The 8,500-nt window shown below is 33.4% G+C and overlaps 1 long non-coding RNA gene across 1 annotated transcript; it reads right to left on the bottom strand.

The window, feature by feature from the left end:
* Positions 1 to 1,404: 1,404 nt before the first annotated feature.
* Positions 1,405 to 3,089, bottom strand: LOC133183834 (uncharacterized). The gene is made up of 4 exons (XR_009720740.1): positions 2,763 to 3,089; positions 2,052 to 2,127; positions 1,655 to 1,724; positions 1,405 to 1,476 (listed from the first exon to the last, which is right to left on the bottom strand). It is a non-coding gene; the product is annotated as an uncharacterized LOC133183834 (long non-coding RNA).
* Between the last annotated feature and the right edge of the window lie 5,411 nt (positions 3,090 to 8,500).

Raw genomic sequence — 8,500 nt, 5'->3', positions numbered from 1 at the left:
AACATAGACAGCCCCTATCAATGATTAAACATTTATTCTTCCTCAGTAGTCACACAGAAAAAATATCTCCAACTGTACAGAACTTGGTAGTTTCTTCTTTTTTTTTTCATATGTGATTATTTTAGTTATCAAACCTTCAACTGTTTATGGATTCTAGACTACGTTAAAAGTTTTAAGAACAGAAGGAAGGGATTGGGGTGCTTACTCCTGTATTTAATAACCTGTTTTCCTTTCTACAGATCTAACCCCCTCCCCCCTCACCAGTTTGCCTCTGGCTCCTTTGATACCATATACTTACTGGCATGTTAAAAATAAATTATTAAACAGTGTTTACATCAGGTTTTACTTATTTGGGTATTGTAGCACAAATCATATCGGCGTAGGGGGGGGGGGGGGGGGGCTTTAGTCTCATATTTTTGAGTAATTATCAATCAATGCGCAAACAAGATAATCATAGTAAAAACTTTGTAATACAGAAACAGATACTCTGTTAAAGAACAGGTGAACACAATATACATGCTGCAATTTAGATCTTCTTGTACCCCAAAGCACAGACAGGCGCATACCAGAATGGAAGTGAAATGTACGCAGAGAACGGCTGGGGTCTGCTTTGAGACCCCCAGTGGGTCCAGATGAGGGCCCAGGGGCGAAGTCCCTGGAAGCTCATGGTTTTTACCAAATATTTCATTCAAAATCATGCCATTTCGATTTTCTTTAGAAAATACAAGACATAGTAATATTGTTTTAAAAAAAGTTAAATACTTCCGTGCAAATTTATTGTACATGTAGAGGCTGAATATTTTTTTAAAAGATATATTGGAATCATCTTTTGGCAACAAATATAATTAATAATTTCAATTTTTAACAAACAAAAAATATTTCAAATCATATTCTAGTGGATCACAGCATTCAACCGTTGATATTTTCTCAAAGATCTTAAAATAAATTATCAATGTGTTGTAGAAGAATTACAAATTAGTGAATGTTTTATTTGGTTTTGGCAATGATTTAATAAAACAATACCATATTTTTTTTTTTTTTTTTTTTTTTTTTTTTTTATAAAGACATGGTAATATAGAATTTGAATTTGAATCGAAACAGTATGAGATAAAATAATTTGACACACAAATATTTGCTGGATGGTATTGATATTTTTTTCTCTTCTCACAAATCTCTCCCCCCCCCCCCCCCCCATTTTTTTAAATTTGTAAACGATGTGTACGCACCTGCGTATTTGCCTATAAGCAGCTACGCGCCTGTCAGAATACATGCAAGTAAAGATACTCAAATCTTAACAGCCTTCAAACTTTAACACCATTGTACTGTTAAAAATTCAGAGTATTAGTTATCTAGAAAATTTATTTAATTAAAAACAGCCTTTCAAATTCAAAGACAAGCTGTGAAGGGATTTCTGAGCAGGTTCAAAATATTTCAAACAGTCCACAGTTCAAACAGTTCTTCTGGATGAAAGCAATTCTGAAAACAAAATGAAATACCATTATGGAAGGTTCATTGGTGTTTTAAAAAAGTGATACTCAAAACAATGCATTGAGTAACATGGAAAGCATATACATGACTCTACTGTTTTTATTATAAAAACATTTCAATAATCTTGCTAGGAATATGTATGGTTTAGAACTTATATGGAGCATACCTTTTTATTTTATTGGTGGAAACACTTGCTGCCTGAATGAATTGTTCAAATTGTTTGGGAGTACATGTAGCTACAACACAATATATATGTAATGAGTGAAAAACATAATGATTACTATTGTAGAATGAAATGACATTGCATTGTACAAAACAAACCATGCTATACTATATTTTCTGAAATTCATAAAATAAATGGAAACAAACTTTTGATACAAAACTTTTCTGGGAAATTGAAACCTTGCAAAAGTAGAATTGGTAGCTATACTTAATTTAAGTAAAAAAAAAATCAATATACTAGAGATAACATTTAATTCTTTCACCTATACAACATTTTGAAAAAAAATATTTAACACTGGCATACTATAAAATTAATGTGAAATGCTTTAGTGTGACCATACCCAGTGGAGAAATTGATGCATCTATTTTGATAGTTCTAGCTGATGTAAATGCTAGTTTTAACCAGTTCTGTGATAGCTACAATGACAAAAGAATTATACATATAAACAGTACATAAATACATGTATATACATATCAGACTGACTTAATGTACATGTAGTCAGACAAATGAAAATTCAAACATTTTATCTTCATTAATGTAGAAATTCTACAAATTTACAGCCTAGTGATATAGATAGTAAAAGTTCTATGATGAATTTAAAATATGAAGCACTGGTAAAAACTGAAATCTTAAAATTCACATATTTTTGATTGCCAGAGGTAAAAATTAAAATTTATAGGGTCTTATACTCTTGTATGTACAGTGCACATACATTGTACACTGTGCAGTTTGACTTCACAAATACATTGTAAGTGTGACTGCATCAAAATTATACTATTTGATATCATGACATGCTGTGCTTATATTATGTTACATGTTTGTACATGTATGCCAAAGGACAACATCATTGCATATTTAAAAGTGTGCAACTTTCATAATGTGTGTGTTTTTGTGTATGTGTGTGTGTGTGTGGGGGGGGGGGGCACATAAGGCATTGCATTGCAGTTTGTGACGGACTGTAACAATACATCTTATTGTACATGTTCAAGGTTATTTTACATCGATATAAAGAATATTATGTCTACATGTTAATACCTATGCACATACACACCTTAATGAACAGAAAGGGACCTAGGGAGGTAGTGCGGATCGTCTCAGTTTTCCATGATTTCCCGAAATAACGTCATCATCTTCTCATCAAAAAGATAAACAAGGCCCAGGTCTCTTATTTTATCCCTATTCTCTTTAAAGATTGCCTGATTGTTGCATTTATCCACTGCATATCTCAGCTGCTGTCGCCACGTTTTTAGATGTAAACAACATTCCGTGTCACCGAGTGCAAGCGCTTGGCTGAAGCCGAATGCAGCCAAACGACACAATAAAAAGAGAATTATTTCGAAGAGTGTTGTTACTATATAAGAGAAAGTCACTAATGTTTATTTATTTAAACCTGAAAATACAGACATTCATTACAAATTCTCGCAATCATCATTAAATAGCTTTTTTGAGCTCTATTTCCTTATATGGATCTATCAAGGCGGAGCAACTGTCATGACGTCAAACCTCATTATGACCTCATTACCATATTATCTTCATGTGTAGCCTTAACTGTACTGCGGTCTCTATATGAGTGAAAAATTCTCGAATGGGACGTAAAACAACATACAATCAATCAATCAAGCAAGCTCAAAAGTCCATTAAACATTACAAAATAGGTGCAGAGCAAACACAGACCTCCAAAACATCATAGGTGGGATCAGGTGCCATGGAGGAGTGAGCATCCCCTGCCGACTGGTCACACCTGCCGTGTGCTCCTTTTCATGATCGGGAAATAACGGAAAAATCCGTCGACAATTAAGTGTGTAAATAATGGCCTAACAATTAGTATGAGATATGTCAGTCAGCAAGTAAAGGGTTGATTCTCATTACACTCAAAAGTTGCCTGCTTCCTGCTAGATTTGTAGGAATATAAAAAAATTCCTTAAAACAATGTATTAAGATGTCTTTCATCCAACCCCCATAAACTTTCTAACATTATCATATCTTAATGCTTTTCATTATGCGTTGTAACACCCTTTTAAATTTTAAAAGACGTTATTTATGGAATCCGGATATGGCAACTTGGTTCACTATCGCACCATCGAGGTTTGGGTCGATAGTGCGATGACGATGAAGCGACGGTGCGATAACAATGAAGCGATGGTGCTATGACGATGAAGCTTCATCATTCTATCGCACCATCGTCATCGCATTGCCGCATCATCGTCGTTGCACTATCGCACCGTCGCGTCATTCTCATCGTATTATCGCGCCATCGACATTTTAGATGGTGCGATATTGAACTACATGATCCTATCCGGATTCCATAGTTATTAGACTTTTCTGAAAATACGAATAAATACATTATCTTGCCTTTGAAAAGGCTATATCACTTCGCATTATAACGTTTTTTGTAAAGGTGCTATAACACTTTTGTGCGGCAGTGATTTTTCTACATTTTTTAAAAGGGGCCTGGGCCTTTACAATTGGGAAAAATCATTGACATTTGTGTAAAATTGGGAAAAATCAATAAAATTGAAATAAACCTTAATTGACAGTAAAATAAAATATATAAGTAAATGTAATATCATTTATTCAAAATATTTACTACAAAATAACAAATTAGACACAGATCTACATTTTCAACTTTTTTTTAATCTTTGAAAGTTGTCATTAGCTGTGACCGTCCTATATTCCAATTCTTTTTTTTTTTTTTTTTTTTTTTTTTTTTTTTTTTTTGCCATAATGGTAGACATAAGAAAAAATCCTACTCATAATAGCCATTGAAGATGATATAATCTGACATGATTTAAAACAAATCATTTTTCTTCTAGCTTTCTAAATCACCCTAATCATTGTGCTGCAATTACCCTGCAATATTAGTTGCATCTGCCGGGTGTAGAAACAGTTTGATTTTCATGGAATCAGGGATGCTTGTTGTAGAACTACTAGTACTTGGATTTACAAATAAAGCTATGTTTCGCCTGTTCACATGCATCTTACACTTTCTTACGATGTATTTAGTTTGACGTTTGACATGATCCATGTGTTTTTCTATGTCTTGTAAACGCACAAAATGATCTGCTGTATTTCACTATTATTTTAAGAGTATGAATGACGGAGAGCAATAGCGTTCCAATTTAGATAAGTCGTACATAAAAAATTCATTAACAAAATCAATAACGGTTTTTCTGGGGGAAAAAGCAACTGAAATTGTGAAAAAATCGGTAATTTTTGAAAGGGGGAAGGGCCGATATTCGGACCAAAATTGGGTGTACAAAAATCACTGGTGCGGTGTACGTCTTTTTGTGTTAGAAAGCATTTTCACTTTGCGTTATTTCGCCTTTTTGGAAAGCGTTATAATGCTTTTTAACTTTGCATCGTAATGTTTTTAGGAAAGGCGCTTTAACGCATTTTTTCGCGTTATATGGCCTTTTTCTTGCCTTTTTACGCCTTTTCACCTGGCGATATAACTGGCGTTTTAAATTTTTCCACCATACATTGATCCTAATACGTAAGTTTCGAGATTATCTCCCTTGGTGCATTTTTTAGTTACGGAGGGAAATTTTGTTTCTGTGTAAACCGGTGTAAAGACAAAAAATGACAGCCATAGAATAATGACTGGAGGCTCATTATTCAAGGACAAAAAATGACCCACCCACCCCCCAGCTGTAGAAAAAATTAGTTTTTTGTAGAAAAAGAGCCCTAGCCCTAGGGGTCATTTTTTAATATATATATATATATATATATATATATATATATATATATATATATATATATATATATATATATATATATATATATATATATATATATATATATCCTATAAAAATTTGACCCCCGTTGAAAAATGACCCCTTTTCCAACAGTGATACATAAAAGATGATTGACGCCAAGGTTTCAACCTCAATGTTTAATTCTTCTAAAGTTATGCCCTTTTTTTATCAACACTGGAGGAACGCGCAATTAAAATGCAAACGAAACAAACAAAACAAAAAAAAAACAGCATTGCATTTTAATTGCATAATTCTATCTTTTAAGCCTATTGTGTTCCCAGCACATTGGTTATCGCTACTAGTATTGGTTATAACGCTTAACGTAATCTCTCTTTATGACTGTCTTCCATTTGTTTCCTATTTGGATATTTGACTGATTATAGACATTTATAGCTAAATAACAGACAAGCGGGATGTTCTGGCTTTTCAGTGGTAAACATGTCTCCCAAAGTCTCAGCATGCTTTGAGTACGATCAACTTTTTTTCAAAAAAGTGAAGGGAAAAAAATGAATGAGATATGTTTTTGGTAATACGGAAAGTTATGCAATGTAATATTTATCTATATATTTAAATGACATAAAAAGTCGTGCAAATGAGGTAGGATTTAGCGCAAATGATTTAATATCTCGTGCGAACGACATCTATGGACATATTTCCTAATATAAAAAAGGTGAAGATAACGAAAGGTGATGATTTTAAAATATCCTCAAACAATACAATTCTGTTAACAGGGCATAAAAAGGACCTCCAAAAATTGCAGAGATGGGATCAGGTGCCTAGAGAGAGTAAGCATCCCCTGTTGATCCGTCACACCCACCGTGAGCCCTATGAATAAATAAGGTAAACGGGACATTCCGCTGTCGAATTTAGTATAAAGACAAAGGCCAAATATCTGACCCAATTGTAGGTTATATTTGTTGACTGGGTCATTGATACGACCATTGAATTTACGAAATGCCGACTTCCCCCTGCAACATCAACTTACATGTATCTGTCAGTGCCCTGCCTCGATTTAAAAATTAATCGTGTTCTTGGTTATCGAATAAGTTGGTAGACGTAAACATCATATGCAAATGATAGCGGAATATTACTACATAAATAAGGAAAGTTGACGATGGAAAAAGCTGAAGTTATCCCGTTTGTCAGACAATTTAGTTATTGGTTGGTCTTTATCGTCTATAGTCAGTAGAACGTCCAAATATGAAGCAGACGAGGCAAACATAAGAAGGACATAACATTTCCACATGTCTGAAATATAAACAATCGTATAATATGCAATAAATTTTATTTTTGAACAGTTGTCCATGGGAATTTCTTTTCAATATTACAGAAGTAATCAAGAACAATCCCAGTATAATGTACATTCAAGTGTGTTAACAATAGGATACATACATGTAAGAGGAATATTTTTAATCCACTTTAAAACAGTGATACATTTGTCAAATCAATATGGAAACATTTCAAAACAGTGTATATTGAAGTAGATAAATGTTTTCAAGACAGACCATTTTATTGACCTTCCAGGTGAACATAAGGATTTATTTTTCCTACGTTGAACTAAAAATAGATTGAAAACAATTCTGAAAAGTTATTTTACCTGCATCCGAATTCCACTCAAGCGAAAATATTTAGGCACAAAGAATCGGAGAAGGGGGGGGGATTGTACCCCCCTCACACCTTTTCAAAATGTAAATTTTAGCAATTTCAAGTTTGAAAACGTTCATTGAAAGTCTTGTAGCCACCCCCTCTTTTTTATACAGTATAGTTAAAAAAATCGATAAATCTTTTACTCCTCTAGATTCTGAATCATCGCATTGACCTTAAAAACAGCAATAAATGTTAAATGTAATGAGATCAACACATCATCGATTTATTTCCAATTTATCTCAGGTGAGCATTTTGGCCAACAGGTCTCTTGATTTATTTTTTTTTTTTGCCCCTAAATATTTCACCTTTAATCCACAAGGGATCATTATTCTACGGGGGTCTTTTTTCTTCACGTGGGGTATGCAGATTTTTAGGGTAATAACACTTTTTCTACGGGCAAAAGGGTCATTTTTCGATGTCGAATAATGACCAGGGGTCATTTTTCTCCGTTGAATAATGACCGGGGGCCATTATTCGACGGCGAAAAATGACTCCCGGTCATTATTCTATCGTGATCATTATTCGTCTTTACACCGGGAATAAGCCGGTCTATCATAACTGACTCTTCAAATCGAAAATTACCGAATATAAGTAAATTCGTCAATTTCTTTTTCTACCAAAAATATCGAAACAAAAGAAAATATGTAAGGGATACAAGACAAAGATGGTCTAATATGTCAGATAATTTTAAAAGCCCTAGCCATCCTTTATTTATTTATGCCTGTTTGTTTACAGTAACAACCTGTCCCATTTCCTGACATGGATACTTTTTGCGCATCTATCGTTGGAGAGTTACAATTTCGATACTTGTGTATAGGCTTTCCTTTTTTCAGACAGCTTTCAGAATAAAAAAAGGTAGAATAATGCAAGACGATACATGAATCATCACGAAGTCTTGTAATAGATACAGCGGGGAAACGTTTTATCCGTAATCCATCCGATATACGTGTATACTATGTAGCATCATAATAATTAATATTTTAGAATTTGCAAAACGATATTTTTTTCAGTCTCGTTTGTCTCCGTGCTAAGCAAATCAAAGTTGGTGACAGGTTTATCAAATTACAAAAATGTTCAAAGCATATAATAACAAAGCAAAGTAGAGGTACTGTGAGCACTAAACTCACAAAATGATAACACCCTCCCAACATTTGAGTATTATGGCAAAATGGGGGTACAAAAATAACAATGTTTTCATTATCATGATCTTCATTGACATCTTTTCTAACTATATGCTATAGTAAAGCATATATTAATACTATTTTTTTTTCTCTATGGTATTCTGTAACAATCTTTATTCTGCAATTTGATGATGTAATTCACTTGTTTTAACAAAAGCAATTTTGTGGAGGTTTATAGGTGTACACTGCATTAAGATTCTTTAGAA

This window comes from Saccostrea echinata, unplaced genomic scaffold (assembly GCF_033153115.1).
Source record: "Saccostrea echinata isolate AGI-Se365-2 ecotype Australia unplaced genomic scaffold, CSIRO_AGI_Sech_v1 ptg000009l, whole genome shotgun sequence".
NCBI lineage: Eukaryota > Metazoa > Mollusca > Bivalvia > Ostreida > Ostreidae > Saccostrea > Saccostrea echinata.
Note: the sequence above shows the minus strand (reverse complement) of the source record. Positions and strands in the feature narration are given on the sequence as shown.